At 35.7% G+C, this 21,335-nt stretch overlaps 1 protein-coding gene across 2 annotated transcripts in view; it reads left to right on the top strand.

Annotated features, from left to right (window-relative positions):
* LOC129745951 (protein amalgam-like) overlaps positions 1-21,335 on the top strand; it is a 159,345-nt gene that overhangs the window by 67,871 nt on the left and 70,139 nt on the right. The window lies entirely within an intron of this gene.

Below are 21,335 nucleotides of genomic sequence, written 5' to 3'. Positions count from 1 at the left end.
ATTCACAATTCACACTTTGTGATAACTCAATTGGCTATTGATGGTTTGTGACGATGGGTGGTAGTAGGTGGCGGTGGGTGGCGGTTTGTGTGGCGGGTGAGCGGCGGTGGTCGGCGGTGGGCGGCGGCTGGTGGTAGTGGCTCGGTGGAGGGAAGAAAATAAGAAAATATTTTGCAAAAGTGGCATTAGTCGACTGTTTATAATGGTTGACGCGCAGATGATGAGGACTGGTGGCTGCTTGGTACCTCCAGCGAGATATAATCTCTTTGAAGGAGGTACACTGGGTTTATGGATCAGTTAGTGACACATCGGTGGATGGTTTTTACTAAATGTAATCGGAGATTTTGCAGCGGATGTGTTGTTTACACATATTTTTAAATTTTATCAAGTTCCTTTCTTCTTTCAATATGTTAGGAAGTTGGTTGTACTTGGACTTGGAGAAATAACTGGGAGACGATTTAGTGAGATTAGACTTTGGACGACTAATATCTAGCATACGATTACTTCTCAGATTGTATCTATGGATACGGAAATTTAGCGTTTCGTTGTGATGGGTTGATTGGTTGTTTAATTTGTTGTGCACTTGTGTAAGGCATTGTAATTCCCTTAGTGCTAGGATGGGTAATATTGATTTGGTAGCTTCTTCGTACAGGTTTACTGTGGGATGTAATCGTGGTTTTCTATAAATCGTTTTCAAGCATCGGTTTTGAGTAGCTTGAAGCGATTTTAGTTTTGTTTTTGTGGCGCTTCCGTATATTGAAACCATGTAATTTAATCTGGATTGCACGAACGCCAGGTACATGGCCTCTAACTGTTTTGTAGGAACAAACTTAGACACCTTCCATGCCACACTTTTGGCCATTGCTCGTGTGTATCAGTAGACTGTGTCTTTTTAAAATTTATTCGTATTTGTGAATGTGCATTATTTAAAAAAAATTACACTCAACTTTAAGCGGCTATAAAGGACGCTTTCTACTTATGTAGCTTCCAATTAAAAGTAAAAAATCATCCTATCCAGCATGGGCCCGCGACCAATTTTTAGTGACCTACGAAGCTCTTTTTGGAAAAATCATAAAGGGTGATACGGTCAAAATTTGGTCAAGGAAGCCAGTTTGCCTTGAACTGCTGCTCGTCCATAGCAGTTTTTTTGGTCTTCTTTAGGTTCCGCTTGACAATATCCTAGTATTTCTAAATTGGGCGGAGCTCTGGCGTGTTGGGAGGGTTCTTGTCCTTGGGAACCACCTGCACGTTGTTGGTGGCGTACCACTCCATGGCCTTTTTACCGTAATGGCAAGATGCCAAATCCAGCCAAAACAGTTCGGAACAACCGTGTTTCTTCAGGAAAGGCAACAGACGTTTATTCAAACACTCTTTCACGTAAATTTCTTGGTTGACAGTCCCGGAAGCTATGAAAATGCTGCTTTTCAAGCCACAGGTACAGATGGCTTGCCAAACCAGATATGTCTTCGCGAACTTTGACAGTTTCATGTGCTTGAAAATATCTGCTACCTTTCCCCTTCCTTTTGCCGTATAAAACTCCTGTCCCGGAAGCTGCTTGTAGTCGGCTTTGACGTAGGTTTCGTCGTCCATTACCACGCAGTCAAACTTCGTCAGCATCGTCGTGTACAGCCTACGGGATCGCGCTTTGGCCGTCGTATTTTGTTTATCATCGTGACTTGGAGTCACTACCTTCTTGTAAGTCGATAGTCCGGCTCGTTTTTTGGCTCGATGCACGGTTGTAGACGATACACCCAGCTTATTTGCGGCATTTCGGAGAGAGAGGTTAGGGTTTTGCTTGAAATAACCGGCAACACTCTTTGTCGTCTCAGCGGCTTCCGGTTTTCGATTTCCCCCCGATCCAGACTTCCTGGCTGTCGACAAACGTACCCCAAACACTTTAATTACATTTGTAACGATTGATTTGGCAACTTTAAGCGATTTTGCCAGCTTTCCGTGCGAGTAGCTCGGATTTCAGCGATGCGCGAGCAAAATTTTGATACGCTGCTCTTCTTCCTTGGACGGCATTTTGACAACTGAAAAGTGAATTCCAAAATCAAAATAGGAGCAACATTCTACACACACACAAACACCTTCAAAATGAGGGATGTTCAGGTTTTTTAAATGCAAAATTGAAAGAAATACATCAAGATGATATTGACCAAATTTTGACCGTATCACCCTTTAATTTTATTTATTTATTTATTTATTTTTTTTTTTTTTTGACAAAACCACAGACCTTATTGGGCAACCTTGCATGTGAGGACGACATTTGTTAAGTTTGTTTCGATAAAAGATTGAAGACGTAAGGTTCATCTCGATTCAAGAGTGAAGGAAACTTTGACTTAGTCTAAGTTATCCCTTCATCCTACTCTTAAAAGATAATGTTTTGATATTGTTAATTTTCAATCATTCAATAAAAATGATGCAAACAAATAACCATTTGTTAAAATGCCCATTGTTGGTCTTGATGATTTACTGACAACGCTTTGCATTTTTTTTTTTTGTACGGTTTTGGTGATATTTTAAGGATGAGCTAGATCCCGGAAAAAAATGCTCTTTTTTAAATTAAACATCTTTTTGTTTACTTTTTTGTTCAGAAACATCCACAAACCCTCAATTGAATTCATTTTGGAGTGCAAGATGGCAACAAGATTGCTTTGGTTATAAATATTAAGAGAAAATTGCTGTTTTTAACGCTTTTTGGTTTGGGAAATTTTTTTCTGAGTAATGTATTTGTTCTACATTTTCGATTTTGGCATGTATTTTTCCAGGTTTTCGCTCAAAATGCCGATTTTGGTATCAAAAAATCACATAATCGTGGATCCGCTTAAAAAATTCACCCTGCTCTCTATAAACATCTCATTAATATATTCACGATGAATTTCCCCTTTAGTGTTTCATATAGATTCGATTAAACCAGAGAGTATCAGACCCCTAAGTTTCCTAAGAGTTACTTTAGCTTTCCAGACAACTCGATCTTGTACGTTTGCTTGAATTTTGAGATATTCAACAAGAAAAAGTTACTTTTAGTGAGGTGGGAGAGCGTCTCCAGGCATCTGATACTGTCATATTCACTCGAATTCAATGCACTACTGTACATAATGAAAGTGTATGGTGAATATGATAATGAGGTGTCTAAAGATGGCGGAGGTAAATTTTTTATGCGAATCAACGGTTATGTGATTTTTGATGATAAAATCGACATTTTGTGCGAGAACCTAGAAGAATCCATGCTTAAAACGGGACAGGAGGACAAATACATTCAGTAGAAAAAAAATGACTCTAACCAAACAGCTTAAAACAGCAATGTTATTCTGATTTGTTTGGCCATCTTGAGCTCCAAAATTAATTCTTTTGAGAGTTTGTTAACGTCTTTGAACAAAAAAGTAAACAAGAATGATGTTTAGATTAAAAAACGAGAGTTATTTTACTGTTGTCTGGCTGGAGATTCCCTTCTCTGAAATATCACCATAATATAACGTGCGGACTTGTCATCAAAATTATACACTTGATCCGAATTGGTTGGAGTCCGAATATAGACTAGACTGACCCGTTTATTTGGTTTCTTTTTGTTCTTATACTAACTTAACTCTACACACATAATTCTTAACTCTACATACATTTATTTTGAGGAGGAGCCTGGAGTTACATAAGACGCTTCAAAAATATATATTCAGATCGATGCGTAAGCGAAGTTAACAATCGACCACTTGTGTTATGGTTTCGTTGCGCTGACGCATCGATGCACCGAGTCACAAACAGAACGATCATATTACGCTACGCACTTAACGAAAATATGAAAGAGCGTTTCAGTTATTTTGTCTATACGTGACGATGACATGGGTCAACGTCTCTAGTCGATTATGAGGACTAGCTTCAGCAATAAATTTGTTTGGAAACTGTTAATGTCAACGACTTGGTTGCTTCAACCGAATACTTGAATAATATATGAGAATTGTGACTTGAGATTTAAGCTGTAACATAAAACTGTTGAGCATTTAATTTATGACAGTTTATGCTTCAAATTATATGCTACAATAACCTTACAAAAAAGTATGCATAGCGTAATCATCAAGGTCAATGAGGGTCATTTTAACAGATGGTTACTTGTTTGCATCATTTTTATTGAATAAACCATTAAGTGAATTTTTTTAATGTTATTCCCGTAAAGTACAATTTTACTTGTTAACAATTGCTACTGAGTTAAGAAAAAAAAAAATTAAAAGAATAAATTTTTATTTTAAAATGATCATGAAATTACCAGCTTAACAACGAACTAATTGAAATTATCAAAGAATTTAAGAATAATATAAAGGTGGATTTTTATTTATGCCAGTTTTGCATCTTTTTTCAAATGTCAAGCACTTTGTAGTCTAAAATGTTGCTATTTTGGTCAAAACGTACGATAGAATTTTTGCAGACTTAAAAAATTCAAGAAGTCACCCGGGTTTTGATTGGAAATTTTGTATGAAAAAACGGAACAGAATGTTCGGAGAATGTTGCATATTTATTTTTCTCCTCTTATATCTATGTATGTGTTCTGAGCCTACTTTGTTGAATAATTCTACTGAATCAAAGAAATCAAAAGACTCCCTTTAGTTTAACCACGGTATAAGAAATGTTGAAATCAGAACATTCTCTTTGTCATGAAAAGAAACTAGTAGTACTGAAAGATTTTCAGTCAAATTTTCAAAATATTATATTAACACAAAATTCATTGATTTAAAAATCATGGAATCTGGTTAAAATAAATTTATAGTAGCCCTATTTTTTTGCAATTGATATAAAACCTAAAAAAGATCATTCCATCACAGCGTTTCATTGCTCTAAAATCAATAATTTTCTTGTTAATAAAATTTTCTAAAAGTTGGACGAAAAATCTGTCAGTGACATGCTCTGTTTAGAGTAAGGTTGCCAGAATTTTTTCCACTCCCATCCGGGGATAGCAATTCCGGGCATTTTTTCAAAAAAACCTGGCCATAGATTTCAATTTTTCAAATAATAAAACCGGGCAATAACCGGGCAAAATTTAGGTGTTAATATATATAAATGCAAAGAAAAATGCAAAAAAAAATGAAATTAATATTTAATTAATGTAATTGCAGACTTTAAAAATGTTTTTGGAACACTTAAATATTTAAAGGTTTATAAAAGTAAATCAGCGAAATTATTTGAAACAACCGTTGAAAACGTCCATACCGTTAATCGATTTTGCTAAAATTTACTTACAAACTTTGATTTTTTTTTCTTTGTGAAATTTGTGAAAAAATCCGGGCAATATCCGGACTTTTTTCACGATATCCGGGAAACCGGGCCGGACCGGACTTTCTCGAAATTTTGCATCAAATATCCGGGCAAACCCGGATAAAACCGTATCTGGCTAGCTTAGTATAGAGCACTACTTTTTCTCGCTACTTCTGCCTCTCTGCTGTCTTCGTCAAAATTAATGCCAGAGATTTTACCAGTAAGCTCCATAGATTTGAACTTCTTTTGCAATGCGTGAGTTTCTCCATTCCAAATTTCAAGTCAAAATCCGGGTACAGAAATCTCATTTCCAAAATCTGCAACTTGTCGTAAGATATTATTACACTTTATTCTTGGTATCTCCCATCAGTCGGCGCACACTTAATCTGCACTGTAGTTTATAACTGACAGGCTCACGTACTCCTTACAATAAACATTTAACATTAAACACTCTATTCAGTTGTTATATTAATCAGATTTTTCCAATAATACTTCATTTATCGGGGATTTATGTGACTGAAGCCCTCTAGTTTAATTTCTGCTACTGTTTTGACCAATACTTTTTTTTTTAACAAAAACTGGAAATAATTTGGTGGATTCAGTTGTTTCCAATTTCAGAATAGGGGTAGGCATATAAGGAAAATTGTACCTTAAAATTAAACATTATTTCTAAAATGTCAGCTGGCAAATTCAGACAAAACATATAAGGATCAACACATGACTTATTTTAAAAAAATCGATTATTTTAGATCATGAACTGCGCAGTTTTCAAACAAGGCTACTCTTTTCAGGCTTTTCGAAGCATCGAAATCCAAAGTTGTCGTTGAAAAATTTAGTTTTTTTCCACAGAATGAAAGTTTTGCAAAATCATGATATTTTCCTCAAAAAACCAGGAACTTAACTCTGCTAGGGACATTGTTTATTTCACAGATTTGGTGGCCCATTAAAATTTATCTGCCACATTGACTCGGCACCGGCTACAATGCTTACGACCTCTGGAACTAGCCAAAGATTTGTCTATTTAGTTTAAGTTAACATGATTGATGGGCATCATTTTTAGTCTCTCAGGGACAAATTTTCTGGTAATATCGATCTAAACTAAGTATTTTTTTGCATATTCATAATTCAAAATGCTGTTATAAGCGTTGAATTTCCTGATGATCTTTAACCGTAGTAAAAAACTGTGCTCAAACATTATTGTCTTCCTCATTTATAAATGGGACACTTTCATTTGCTGTAAGCTTATTTCCTAGTTATCGGACTCACAGAATTTTGACAGCATTTTGTCGCCTGTAAAAAGTACTATCCCAGTTTTTTTTTTTCAAATTTTAAAATTAAAGCGTTTTTGAGATATTTTCGATGCAAGAGAAAAAAAATGCACTGTTGGATGGAGTTTTGGCAACCCTGTTTGCTTCCCTGTTCTGAAGAATTGCTGGAGTGAAAATTTAATTTATTTCAAGTAAAATGAATAATTGAGGTTGAAATTAATGTTTATTCTTGAGCTAAACAAGTGCTGTTGTGAAAGTGAATGATGTTTTTTGGAAATGATCTCGCGAAGTGATAGAATTCATGTTTTCATCTTGCATTCTTTTGATTGTTCCGTTTTTATGGTGTTCCTTGATCGAAAAATCGTGCTCCCAATTTTTAACATTTTGCCTTTTTTCAAACCATGTTTTATTGAAAAAAAAAAGGAATACCACTCGGCGGGGCGCTACGAAATGCACGAGAAACGGAACGTAACGCCTTTGGTTCGCATAACGCGAGTTGCTACAAAAAGGAATCAAAACAAACGGGAAAATATTTCGACGATATTTGAGAGGGAGACGCACTGCAAATCATATGCCAAATTGATGGAATCAGAAAACTAGTGACGGTGACAACAATTTACAGAAATTTCAGCGAACTGGTTCCAAACATCGGATGAAAGCTAAGTATTCTAGTTGTAATAGAAAGTAGTTGTTTAAGGGTGTTTTAGAACTTTTTCGAATTTGTGTAGAACTGCAAGAATGACTTAGAATGGGTCGATATAGTGTGGTGTAGGAGTGGTTTCCTGATGTGTTTACGCTGGATGGTGGGTGGTTTTTAGGATAGAGGAATATTTACTAAAATAATCCCTTAGATAATGAAGTGATACTGAAGGGGGTAGTCCGGGAGATTGTGTCTGAGTCTTGCTGGTTTCTCGGACACTTGTAGTTATACCACAATGTACCACAGCCAGAGTAACTAGTAGTGTTTCTAAATCCAAGTTATTTTGAAAATCTTAATAATTACCTTTCAGCCACAGAAAATCGAGTTTGGGTATGAACGGATCAGAATATTTTTAAGCTTTAAAAGATGATTACTGGCACGATTTTAAGGCTCAATCCAAGCATATGATTAACATTTTATATATCCTTAAAATAATTTTAATTTCAGTTTTGTAGGTGAGTTTATCTGGTGGAGCTGTTTTCGTTTGGTTCTGTGAGTAGAATCTCATGGATCGAATCGGAGCTTGCTTTTCTTGATTATTAATAACTGTTCAAATTTATTATGAAAAGTATATGTAGATTTTTTTTATAGAGAACTGTTTAAGAACCTTGACTGAACCGGGAACGATATGGGTATACGCATGCAATGTGATAGCATGATATTGATTATTTCAATCGGAATCTAGTTAATAAATAACATATTTCTTGCAGGATTATGGATACATGGAATATCTTATGTTTGAAGTAATTTCAGACTTCATTCAACATTAACCTTATTATGTTCTTGATATTTTCAGCTCTTCATTTGTTTATGACTGTGAACGTACTTCTAATTATAATCTAATTTTTAATGTATTAAAATATTTTTCACTTTAAATCAAGCTTTATCGTGGTTTGATAATTTTGCTTTTAATACTATATTATTATTTAGATTATATTTCCATATTATTCATTGAATTAAATTTCACAGGATTAAAAAAAATGTAAAATTGGAAATATGAAAAATCATTTATTCTATTATAGTTGACTCCCAAACATTATCCATTAACCAGGAACTAATAAAAAAATATTGAATTGTTAATATTTCTTAGTATTTATTTAAAATGAAGCACAATAAAATTTTATGACATTCATATTTCGGGACTCTGAGCTTAGTTTGGGATCACAACTTTAAAATGCGTTTTCTGGCCTTTAGAAGCGTTATTTCGGGATTCTGAGCTTAATTTGGGATCACAACTTTAAAAAGTGTTTTCTACAAGAAAAAGCTTGCTGTGCAAATTCAACCAATTTTATTTAATGTTTGCATCATTGTAGTGTAGTCGTTTTTAAGATGTGAAAAAGTCTAGATAGAAAATCAATTATTCTGTTGTTTTTAAATATACTTTCCTAGATTTGTTCTCAAAAAATAGTGTTGAAAATTATATTTATGACCATACACAGCTGTATGTCGATCTTGAACTGTTCTCAATGATTCTTCAAAAGTTTTACTGATTATCATTTTTATGCCTATTACATAATAAATGTATCACAATCATTGAATCTGACAAATGTCTATAGTAACATTTATTATTTTAGTATTATATTATTATTATTATTTTTATTATTGAAGTTTACTACCAGAGTATGGTTCTACTCTATACTTTATTATCTGTAAAATGTTGCAGCTAAATATTGGTTAAATAAAGTTTTGCAGGCAAAAAAGGTATATCTTTATTCAGAATAATAGTAAAGTTTTTGCTGGTAATCTATTCAAGAATATTTTGATATTTTTAATAATGTTTTGATTACAGATTTGTACGAGTCATTCAGCTATCATCATTGGTATAATCACCATCAACGTTAACACTGGACATATGGACAAAAACTAATTTTTTTTTTAATATCGTTTAATTTTCAGATCGATTTTATCTGGCGGCGGCAAAACGTTTATTTTAGTACGTGCTCGACGACTTGATATTCATTTTGGAAACGGAAAATTACGATGCTTCTGATAAGTTTTTTTTTTTTTTTTTTGAATTTTTTACAGTAAAAATATTACAATTGAGGCCCTCAGGATCAAAGGAATGCAAGTGCCAAAATAATCAATTTTCAGATAAATAAACCTAACGATTCTTCAAGTTCTATGAAAAATCGGACACCTTCACAACTTTGAAGCGCGTTTTCTCGAAACTATCATTTAGACACTTGCACCCCTCCGATCCCAAGCGCCTCAATTACAATCACGATAAATGTCTAGCAGCCCCTTCAACTAGTTTTTAAATATTATTACCAACAATATCTATCAGCAACCATACCATAATAGTAATTAAAATTCAACTAAAACTCGTAAACTAAATACACGTCAATATTTTATTGGATATACTAGTGTGCTCAATGAATATAATTGGTAAATTATATTTATTCAGTACTTTACTATGTCAACAATAAATTATTGAAAGTCTAATCATAATTACATGACCCATTTGGTCATGCGGCTGTGATTGGGCGGGGCTTATTGACAACGAAAGTAACCTCGGAATGTGCAGCTAGGTCTCTGTCATTCTGAAATGGGTTTCTGGAATTTCAATAGAGCTAACACCTCCAGCACCCGCAATTGAATAATTTTGATCTTATAGATTAAGATTGACTCTTTTGCATAACATACCTGCCAGCTCAGGGGGTCGTTGGATGGAACACACACACACACACAAGAGAAAAAAAATGCACTGTTTCCTTCAAAATTCATCATTATCCAATCGATAGCTAGCAAAGCCGTTGATTATCCACAAAAGTTCTGTGCGTAGGTATTACACAAGTATTGAAACACTGTCAAAAATAACTACATAATTAGTCACATGATCGTCAACAACGGTTAAAGGTCATCAGGGAAGTAAAGGCTCATACCAGAATTTTTAATTTTTAATAATCGAAAACTTTTTCTTTTTTTATATAAAAAACGTTCACACACACATAGGATCTCAATGAAACTTCATGTTTCTTTGAAGAGATCTTCTTCCCTTAACTCTAACCGTACATTTTTCGAAGTTATGATGGCTAGCATCTTACAAATGCTAAAACCACCAGACCACAGAAAGTGTACTATGTATGCCATGACCGGGATTCAATCTCATGAACTTAAGCGTAGATGACTTGAACTTTAACCACTACGCCAAAGCCGCTTAAGTGTTCATTGCTGAAATGACCGCAAATTCTTCTACGATAAGCTGAAAGTGTTGCCTAACTATGAGTCACTTTAACATTACCTCAAACAACATTTTTTTTCTAGATCCAAAGCTTGAAAGCTGTAAAGTCGGGTCTGAGGCAATAAGACAGGGGATTTCTGATGAACGACAAAACTTGCGAAGAACCCTATTTCAAACGAATTCAAGCGGTTGGGTCCTATAACATTTCTGCTAGTGGCAAAATTCCTATCTTATTTTAGTATGTTATTGCTGGCTGTTTTGTTAAAAAATATAAAGATTTGCGAGGACTATACTGTCTAAATTTTTTTTTAAAAGACTCAGACATTTCAGTATAAACGGTTTTAGGGGCACAAACACAATCCAGTTGGAGAACATCCATAAATGACGTAGCATTTGTGGGGGAGGGGGGGAGTTTGACTTTGTGTGACGATGTGTGACGAGAGGGGGGTAGGGGTTCAAGTAAAGCTACGTAGCTTAAAAAAAAAAAATTAAAATTGAGCAAAATTATGCCTAATTCAATCCAGTATGAACATGTAGCTTTTGACTCCTACTGCCCGACTGTTTTCAAGCGTATCAAGGAGCGTACATGCAAGAAATGCAATTTATATTTCAAAGCGAATTGTAGACAAAAGAGGACACGAAGAGCTGGTCATCACTTCGGAGGACGATAGAGAGTAGGTGGAGGCAGCTAACATCGCAGATGCAATTATTCCAGCCGAACAGACGATGGAGGAAAGCTGCCCAACGATATCATTGGAATCCAGAATGGAGATAATTTGAACCGAACGCAACTGATTGAATACACTAGCTATCCTGTTTGTTGAAAGGTAGCTTGATTTTTTTGACTGATTGATATGCTGTTTTAAACTTCCATTTATAACTCCTTTCCCTTTTTTTGTTATTTTTTGTATTATTCTTGCAAAATGCTGATAATAAAAGTAAAAATTAAAAACCGATGTTTAAAATGGGGGGGGGGGGTATTAAAGCTACGTTATTATCTAGGGGGGGGTATATGACTTTGTGACGAAATGCTACAAGGGGGGAGGGGGGTATAAAAAATCACAAAAAAAGCTACGTCATTTATGGATGTTCCCTTACGTTAATTTCGAAACAGCTGATTCTACTGAATTGCCCTTCGTTTCTTCAAGGAGAAGTATTGGGCCATAAATTAGCGAAATTTTGTACAAATTTTATGAAGCATTAGTGGAAAAAACTGGTCACTATCATGAATGAAAAAAGAATACGCCAGACGATGGGAGATACCATGAATAAAGAAGAGATAGTTCTAAAAAAAACAATCAAAATTAATTTTTAATTTTGAAACTATCATAAAGTTACCTTTATTTCCTTCATAGAAAGTAATTCGATCAAACGAATGTGTTAATGCCAATTCCCGTTAAATAACTGGTCCGGAATCACAGCAAAGTTCCCAGACGTTTGAGGGCTCGAAGGTTAATTAAACACGGCACTTAGTTGGTGATAAAATCACGAATGAACGTTTATTCTTGAACTTAACTCAACGATACAAAACAATAGTGGACTGTATTAAATTCCAACCGACTGACACGGGTGTTTTATTGGTTCTGTCTTTTCGTCTCGCTGCTAACCAACAGGGCTCTGCAATAATGGGTTGATACAATTGCTATCGGTCATTCCTTTGCCTATACTTCTGCACACACGCACTAATCGTTGTCATCAATGCAGATGCATGTGGCAGAGATATAGCAAACGATCGTAGGTACTTGTGGCTGAGTGATGAGCAATTATCGGTACTTGATACGTTCGCTCGCGCTGATGGTTTTTGGCGCGAACAGAATGGTTTCTCAGATACACGCATTCCAAACTGTTCCATTTCTAAATAAACAAAGCTTAAGAATTTATTACAGGTAACACAACGATGTTAAAATTTTGCATGGAACTTAGCTAAAACCAAATGAAAGTATCCCATTTGTAAGTGAATCAAGTTTTATTCAATCAAAATTAAGTTAATCTTTTGAACGAAGATACTGGACCATATTTGGTTTTTCAAATTTTAAGGTTACACTAAATACAAATTCCTTATTTTTTCTCATTTTTTTCATCATTTTGCAAAAGAGCTCGAATCTCTTTTTCAATTCTGGCATGTTTGATGCATCACACGTTTTATCTAATTTTTATCATAGAGTAAGGCCCGATTGGCACTGAAAATTTGCAAATAAAAGTTCAATCATTATTCAAATATTTGTTACCTAAATTTAAAAATTTTAATATTTCAATCATTTTATTTTATCTTATTAAGATTTGTAGTAGTAGGGATTCCAATTTCAATATCACCATGAAAAGTCTGGATTTTATGTTCGGAAATAGTTAGCTACTCTTGCGTAGAAAATTTATGCACAGTTTACTGCTAGCATATGACAGAGAATTTTTTTAATGGTACCAGAAGGTCAAAAGATTTAAATTGAAAAAGTTTTCTATCCAAGCTCTTTGTTAGATCAGTGTCATGATTAAATTATTGGAAAAAAATGAAAATTATGTGAAACGTTAAAAAAAATCAAAATACTTTATCCCGATATCTCTCAGATAGTTTTTCAATTTTCAAATTGACGCAATCTAATAGAAAACCTGTCTCTAATGCAAATTTTAAATCGGCAAACGAACTTCTCTCTGGCAGACACTACCCAAAGTCTATCGCTGATGTCTGCCTTGGCGTGGCCTATGAAATATGCAGCTGAATTTTATTGTTTGCTTCCGGAGCACGGCTATCAAACTTTTACTTCTAGTCTATGTCAGTTAACTCTAAAGTTGAGGTCGTTCCGAAGGTCTATATTTTTTCACGCTCGAAACTATTGGAATATTTCAAATTCGATTGAATTGGAGCTTTTCAAACGATTAAATGCTATCGGAGATAGGTGAGCGATTGATTTGACGATTTCTAGCTAAAAGCCATTCCAATTATAAATGCTTTCATTTATTGACTTATGCTTAGGTTTGTGGAAATTTTACCTACTGATTTTTCATAATCAAGAATCAGAATAATTCCATATTCACGAGAATTCCATTACTTCTGTTGCAAATTTGGGGTTGCAAACATTTCAAAAACCTCCGAAAATAAAAACATTCCATCCAGACAGAACTCACTGCACCACTTGTTGGCTAATAAAAGTTACAACTAAATGATTCAAATTGGGGCTCCACCTACACACTTCATTTCGGGCTCTCACCAAGTAGCTGGAAACCATATTCATTGGGTTGGAAACTTGGCAATTATCATTATTAGCATAATATACCCTAGCAGCAGCGTTAGATGTGGAAATGAAGAGCAGCGAAAGTGCTCCGGGAAAGAAGGGGTTCCGGGTCGACATCTGCAAACTGAAAAGTGACTTTCAAATTTTCATTTCACATTCATGTGGATGCTGCTGCTGTTCATAATTGAATAAACTTGTTCAAGATGAACCGAGCTGGAGGATAGGTTAATGAGCGCATAAAACTGCACCTTTAGCTGTAGCATTTTCGGGTTTTTTTTATGTTGATAGTGGTTTTTGCAGTTTCACGTTTTTCAATGTAGGTGAAAATAATCTGCCATTTAAAATCGCATTGAAATTGGAAAAAAAATAATGGTTATGCTTTCTGAAAAAATATCAAAGTTTCTCAAGCTTCATATATTTGCATACTTTCAGGCGTTTAAGTTTTACTCTTTGCCCGAGCAATAAGATTTGGCGTTTATTGTTCAATGAAGGACACCAAACAATGAATTTATGATATAATCAGAGGACCCTGAAATTATGTTACAAATGGTTATTTCAGCCACTATCGGATGATTAACGAGTTTGATTAACAGTATTGATGCAACGAGTTCAATATTTCTTCGAGCATTGTTGTGATTGGAAGTACATGGCAATAAAAATGATAACAATCTGAACGTGTTATTTTTCTTTGGGTTGATTCATGTGTTTTAAGGTAGTCTTGACGGAAATATGTTCAAAAGTTTTTTTTTTCTTATTTATTTGAATATGCTACTAGTTTATTTGAAAATCCATTAAAAATTGTGAAAAAATTTTATGTGTACAAAATATTATTATATTTTGGCAATTTTGAGAACCATTTACCCTATTCCAGTGAAAAGCATATTTCCCATTCAAACAATAGGTTCGATGATTGAAATTGGTGCCCTCCCACGCGTTTCAGCGTTTCTGCGTTATAGCCGAAGCATGGTTTTAATTGCTTTTCCCCAAAAAACGGCCAGCGATCCCCGACCTTCGGTCTCGGAAACCATCAAATTCAAACGGACCGGAACCAATCCGCAAACAACTCACTGTTGCCATAAACCGTACTTTCATTTCGAACCAATTGACAGATTTCACGGATGAATTTTCATTTTTCCCATTTAGTCCGATTAATTATCACCTCCAGCCAGTAGTAGCGTTGTTTGTCAGAGAACTGGCAATTGAGCTGAAAAAATGCGGGACTGTACGGAGGTTTAGTTAGTTTGGGGTATTTTTTTCTCCCCTCCACTCGTTTTGCATCAGAACTTATCTGTCATTTCACATATTTTCCACTATATTCATGCCAAGTGGAATATGTGTACATGTTTTATAAATTAATGATGACCGCTTCGTTCAAACAACCATGAGTCTGGGTGCCTGCATGGGCTATAAAATGTAGAATTAGAGGCTCAATTCCAATTGGCCAGACCGCGTTTTGAGTAGGTTCTGCTGCTCATATGAACAAATAAACCAGATATAAATACAGCTGATGGAATGCGCTCTGCATGGCTCATGCATTCAAAATTCACGAAATATCTCTTGTTGACCGTGGTTTCGAGTGTTCACTCGTATGAATTTAGTTTTCTGTTTGCAACGATTTTGCATAAATCCTGGTAGGGGTGCCGAAAACGAAGCTTTTCCGTTGAAATTATCCTTTTTTTGTTTTTTTAAAACTCCCTTTTCTACTTTCATTTGATTGAAGCTGCATCATTTCAATCACTCAAACTCACAAAAAAGACAGATACCTTTAATTGCAACAGAAATGGGAACCCTAACAGACTGTCGGATCAAGCTTAACACCCCGCTTTCTGGAATGATCCGGTCCAGTGCGAATTGGATTTTCAAATTGGAGCTCTGTAAATTGACAGTCTCATTTAGAATACGGCATACCAGCTGGTGACCTAATATAATAGAGAAGCGGACCAAATTTATTTGGACATTTTTTTTATCGAATAATCAACTCTCAATGCCTCAGATTTAGTTCGGACAGAAAGTGCAGTAAATTATTGTACTTTTTTAAGTTATCAGGTTAAATAGTAGTTTAATGAAAGATGAGACTTGTTTATTGTTTTAACAAAAAAATGGGAGCAACTAAGTTCGTAGCTAACATAATATCACATTTTCGTAGGTGATGGAAAGAATTAGAGAAACATGAGATATCAAAAAATGAAAGGGCATAAGCCGTAAATATCATGAATTTTTCGAAAAAGATACAACGGCTCACCAGCAGGACTTGAACCCGCAATCTCCGCTTCAGTACAACGGCGCGTTAGCCAATTTCACCACAGTGAACGGGACCGACACGAGCGTATACGTCGAGCTCCACCGATCAAAAGCTTTACCTTCTATCGAAACACAATGAACATCTCGCACAGTGATGCCACATTTCTATCGGTATTTTGAAACCCAAAAAAATCTTTTATCGGTATGTAAATCCTAAAAATCGGTATTTGAGGTGGATATTCAAAAATGCTTACATTTTCAACTTCCTAACGTATTTTTCTCTAAATAGAAGCTTGCAATAAACAGCAAGTCTAAGAACTCTTATGAATGTGCATTTTTAGTTCAAAACTAGCTGACTAAATATGTTTTAGCATATATTACTGCATTTTCTCCGTAACTTGGTTCTAGGTAACACTAGTTTTCACAAAATGACGGTTTTGAAATTCTAACAGAACTTTATGTTTGTTATGACTTGTACAATTTTAAAACTATCTGCTTTTGTTGACAAAAGCAAAAATCACAAATAAAAATTCAGCAGAAAATCCTAAATAAGTTTTTCTTTCCAGTACTCATAACTGAATGGAAAAAAAAAGTTACCGTTTGATAAGAAAAATAGGTGCATGGCGAGCACCTTCAGGTTACACGTTTGTTAGGCATAAAAATTAAAAAAAAAAAAACTTGAGATTTTGATGTTTGGCTAAAGTGGGATGTCAATTTGATAAATTCGATAAGGCAATAATAGAACCAGATCAACCTAAAGGTTATTTGAATTTAGTAAGCACTTACAAATCCAATGGCTTTTTGACGTTCGAGGTAAATATGGGCCCAAGATGATGTTCTTCGTTTTATTGATGGATTTTCGCCAATCTGGCCAATTCAGCTTTCAGTATTACATATGAGTTCTAGCGATTAGAAAAAGAAATGATTGCAGAAAGTTGAGAGAGTTGTTGCTTCAATTTTTTCTATAGCCAATAAACAATTAATTTTATATTATGAAAAATCACGCATAAGTCATATGAAAATCCAAGAATTTTATGCGAAAATAAATGAGAGATGTGCTCTGAAAGAAGGCGTTCTCCCGAAAAAGATTAAAAACGACGACGAGTTGAACAAGGATTATGTTTATATTCAAACGGTGCATGTATTTCCTTGAAAAGTTAGCATCTCACGAGACAAGAGCTTTAATGCGATCGTCAATTGAGATAGACCTTAAGGAACTTCTATTGGCAATCACAGAAGGTCAAATATTAGCCTTGAGCTTAGTCCATTGGCTTTGAGGTTGAGTACCATAATAGCCCGATCAGGAGGGAAAAACTAGATTATATCGAAATGAGATATTTTGATACTAATTTTTTCCTATCGAAATGAGTTATTATTCAGTACTCGTAGGATGTTAAAATATTTCAAATTATATCAAAAAATCTATGCGATCAAAGCAAAATTATTTCAATTTTAGATATGCTCCTTTCAAAATTATATCTCATTCAGATAGCATAGTTTGATATTGGACAGAACAAAACCTATCAAAATTATAACTTATCAAGATATGAGTGCTTCGAGAAAAATTTCTAGTGGAATGCCAATAAACCACATCCCGATCAGGAGAGCATATCAAAATAATGACTCAAACGTATCTCACCAAGATATTTGCATCTGATTCAGTTATAATTAAGTACTCCAAATTTTCGATTTTAAGTTTCTCCAATCTCAATTATATCTTATTCTGATTGACAAACTTGAATGGGGTTGAGCTCATATTCAATGATCAAGATTTTTTTCGGATTGTCAAAAAATAAAATGATTATATCTTATTTTGATATACGTACAACTTTTTCTGAAACACGGACATCGAAGTCAACGGCTCAAACCTTACATTAACGAGTTTCGCTGAACAGATTCATAAAATTGAATCAAAGTTTTGGGAAACCAAAAATGGGGCATGGTTTTATCAAATAATGTGGTTTATAGACTTTCCACTAAAAAATTTTCTCGAAGCACTTATATCTTGATGAGTTATAATTTTGATATAATTTGTTCTGTCCAATATCAAACTATGCTATCTAAACGAGATATAATCTTGATAAAAGCATATCAAAAACTGATATAATTTAGCTATGATCATATAGATTTTTTGATATAATTTGAGATATTTTAACATCCTACGAGTACTGAATTATAACTCATTTAGATAGAAAAAAATCCTGATCGGGATTATATGCTTATACCATGCTCGATTTTTGGGTACCCAAAAATTGGATTCAATTTTATGGATCTATTGAGCGAAACTCATTGATGCACGGTTTGGGCCGTTAACTTCGATGTCCGTGTTTCAGAAAATGTCGCACGTATATCAAAATATGATATAATCATTTTATTTTAGGACAATCCGAAAAAAATCTTTATCATTGAAAATGAGCTCTACTTCATTCAAGTCCGTCAATCAGAGTAAGATATAATTCAGATTGGAGAAACTTAAAATCGAAAATTTAGAGTACTTAATTATAACTGGATCAGATGTAAATATCTTAATGAGATACGTTTGAGTTATTATTTTGATATGCTCTCCTGATCGGGAGTGCATCATTTGACAGAACAAAGGAACAAAACAGCGAGAACAACTGAACGAATTATGAGAGTGAGCAGTGAAGATCTTTGCAGAATACTTTAGATCAAAGTTATGCCACCCCAGCTACCGAACTGTCTTCTTTCTCGGGACCAGCGATGGAAAAAAATCGCTTCTAGCGATAATTGAATACATACAAACCACGTCTACGATGCATTGACATCGTTGCCTGTCGACGACACTCACATACTCCTCTCACAATTGCAAACAGACCTCTGTGAGAAACGAGTTACGAGTATCTCAAAATAGCACCATCTAAATACTATCCGTGTTGATTCAGACTTTACGCTCTCCTTCTTACCATATTTCTCTTGTAGTGTGCGCTGACCACAAGATGTGGATCTCAAAGTGCACAACTGGGTATAAAGAGTTTATCGGAAAATGTACATCTGACGAACAGAAGCGATCCTATCATAATCATTTCGTCAAAGATCATGATTTTCTTTCTTATAAGCAGGGATGCCTAGAGCGACATTCATCAGTACGAAAACGACTGTCAAAATGACCAGATTTTAACTTGCGACACATGAATAGAAAGCTCTTGCCCTGTACATGATGGGAATTGATGGGAGAAGTGGTTCGGAGCCATCTGGTCCTGGCCACGGCCAATCTGGCCGGTTCCGGAATCCGAAAAATCAAAATGAACAGATTTTAACTTGCGACACATGATTAGAAAGCTTTTGACCTGTACATAATGGGAATTGATAGGAAAAGTGGTTCGGGGCCATCTGCTCCTGGCCACGGCCAATCTGGCCAGTTCCGGAATCCGAAAACCAGAACGATCAGATTTTAACTTGCGACACATCAATTGAAAGCTTTTGCCCTGCAAATGATGGGAATTGATAGAAAATGTGGTTCGGAGCCATCTGGTCCTGGCCACGGCCAATCTAGCCGGTTCCGGAATCCGAAAAATTAAAATGAACAGATTTTAACTTGCGACACATGAATTGAAAGCTTTTGCCCTGCAAATGATGGGAATTGATAGACCAGTTCCGGAATCCGAAAACCAGAACGATCAAATTTTAATTTGCGACACATCAATTGAAAGCTTTTGCCCTGCAAATGATGAAAATTGATAGGAAAAGTGGTTCGGGGCCATCTGGTCCTGGCCACGGCCAATCTGGCCGGTTCCGGAATCCGAAAAATCAAAATGAACAGATTTTAACTTGCGACATTCGGATCTGATTTTTCGGATTCCGAAACTGGCCAGATTGGCCGTGGCCAGGACCAGATGGCCCCGAACCACTTTTTTTATAAATTCCCATCATGTACAGGTCAAAAGCTTTCAATTGATGTGTCGCAAGTTAAAATCTGATTATTTTGATTTTCCGGATTCCGGGACCGGCCAGATTGGCCGTGGCCAGGACCAGATGGCCCCGAACCACTTTTTCTATCAATTCCCATCATGTACAGGTCAAGAGCTTTCAATTGATGTGTCGCAAGTTAAAATCTGATCATTTTGATTTTTCGGATTCCGGAACTGGCCAGATTGGCCGTGGCCAGGACCAGATGGCCCCGAACCACTTTTTTTATCAATTCCCATCATGTACAGGTCAAGAGCTTTCAATTGATGTGTCGCAAGTTAAAATCTGATTATTTTGAGTTTCCGGATTCCGGGACCGGCCAGATTGGCCGTTACCAGGACCAGATGGCCCCGAACCACTTTTTTTTATCAATTCCCATCATGTACAGGTCAAGAGCTTTCAATTGATGTGTCGCAAGTTAAAATCTGATTATTTTGATTTTCCGGATTCCGGGACCGGCCAGATTGGCCGTGGCCAGGACCAGATGGCCCTGAACCACTTTTCCTATCAATTCCCATCACGTACAGATCAAGAGCTTTCTATTCATGTGTCGCAAGTTAAAATCTGATCATTTTGATTTTTCGGATTCCGGAACCGGCCAGATTGGCTGTGGCCAGGACCAGATGGCCCCGAACCACTTTTCCTATCAATTCGCATCATGTACAGGTCAAGAGCTTTCTATTCATGTGTCGCATCATGACATTTTTTAAATTTTTCCGTGACAGTCACGGAATCAAAAATTCAAAAATGTCATTCCGACAGTTAGAGGACCAACAGAATCTTCGACTGTCACAAGTCAAAAATGTTATCGACACTCATTCTCCGTGCAGCATTTCAGCTTGCGATTTGAGTACACATCGAGCAAAGAAAGTTACTCACTTGTCAGAGCTATATGTTGTCTAACAATGTATTCGTTATCTCCGAGTGACAACCGTACCAACATTTTGTTATGGATTGAGAGGAACCAAGTTTGTTCGCTACTTGTACAGATCGCGAAGTGTACAGTTCAGGATAAAACCTTTATCGCATCATATTCATTTCATTTCCATCGCTGCTCGGGACCTTTACGAGGATAGCTTGAATGAAGTGGAAATGTTGAAGTGGAATGAATTTAGAGTAAAAATTTTAAAAATCGGTATGAATTGGTATGTTTTGCCGAAAATCGGTAATCGGTATATACCGATTCTTGGTCAAAATTTTGCTCAAAAATCGGTATAAATACCGAAAAATCGGTATGAGTGGCATCGCTGATCTCGCATGTGATCTTTCCCACTATGGATCTCTCTTGTTTCTCTATCCCTCACCCATCGACTCGGGATTTAGCCGAGCGAGCACATGGTCGATTACTTCGGGTTTGCCGCAACTTACAGTCAGATGAAGAAGCAATCAGCGCTGCTCAAGGTTCCGAGCAGACCAGTTACACAGGGAGGTGTTGCTCTGTTGAAATCAATACTAATGTTATGAAATCGCTTGGTACATCTTTGAACCCGAAAATAATCACACATTTTCGTAAGTGATGGAAAGAATTAGAGAAACATTGTAGCCTG

This window comes from Uranotaenia lowii, chromosome 2 (assembly GCF_029784155.1).
Source record: "Uranotaenia lowii strain MFRU-FL chromosome 2, ASM2978415v1, whole genome shotgun sequence".
Taxonomy (NCBI): domain Eukaryota; kingdom Metazoa; phylum Arthropoda; class Insecta; order Diptera; family Culicidae; genus Uranotaenia; species Uranotaenia lowii.
The sequence above is the reverse complement of the archived record's forward strand: the minus strand, read 5'-3'. Positions and strand labels throughout refer to the sequence as shown.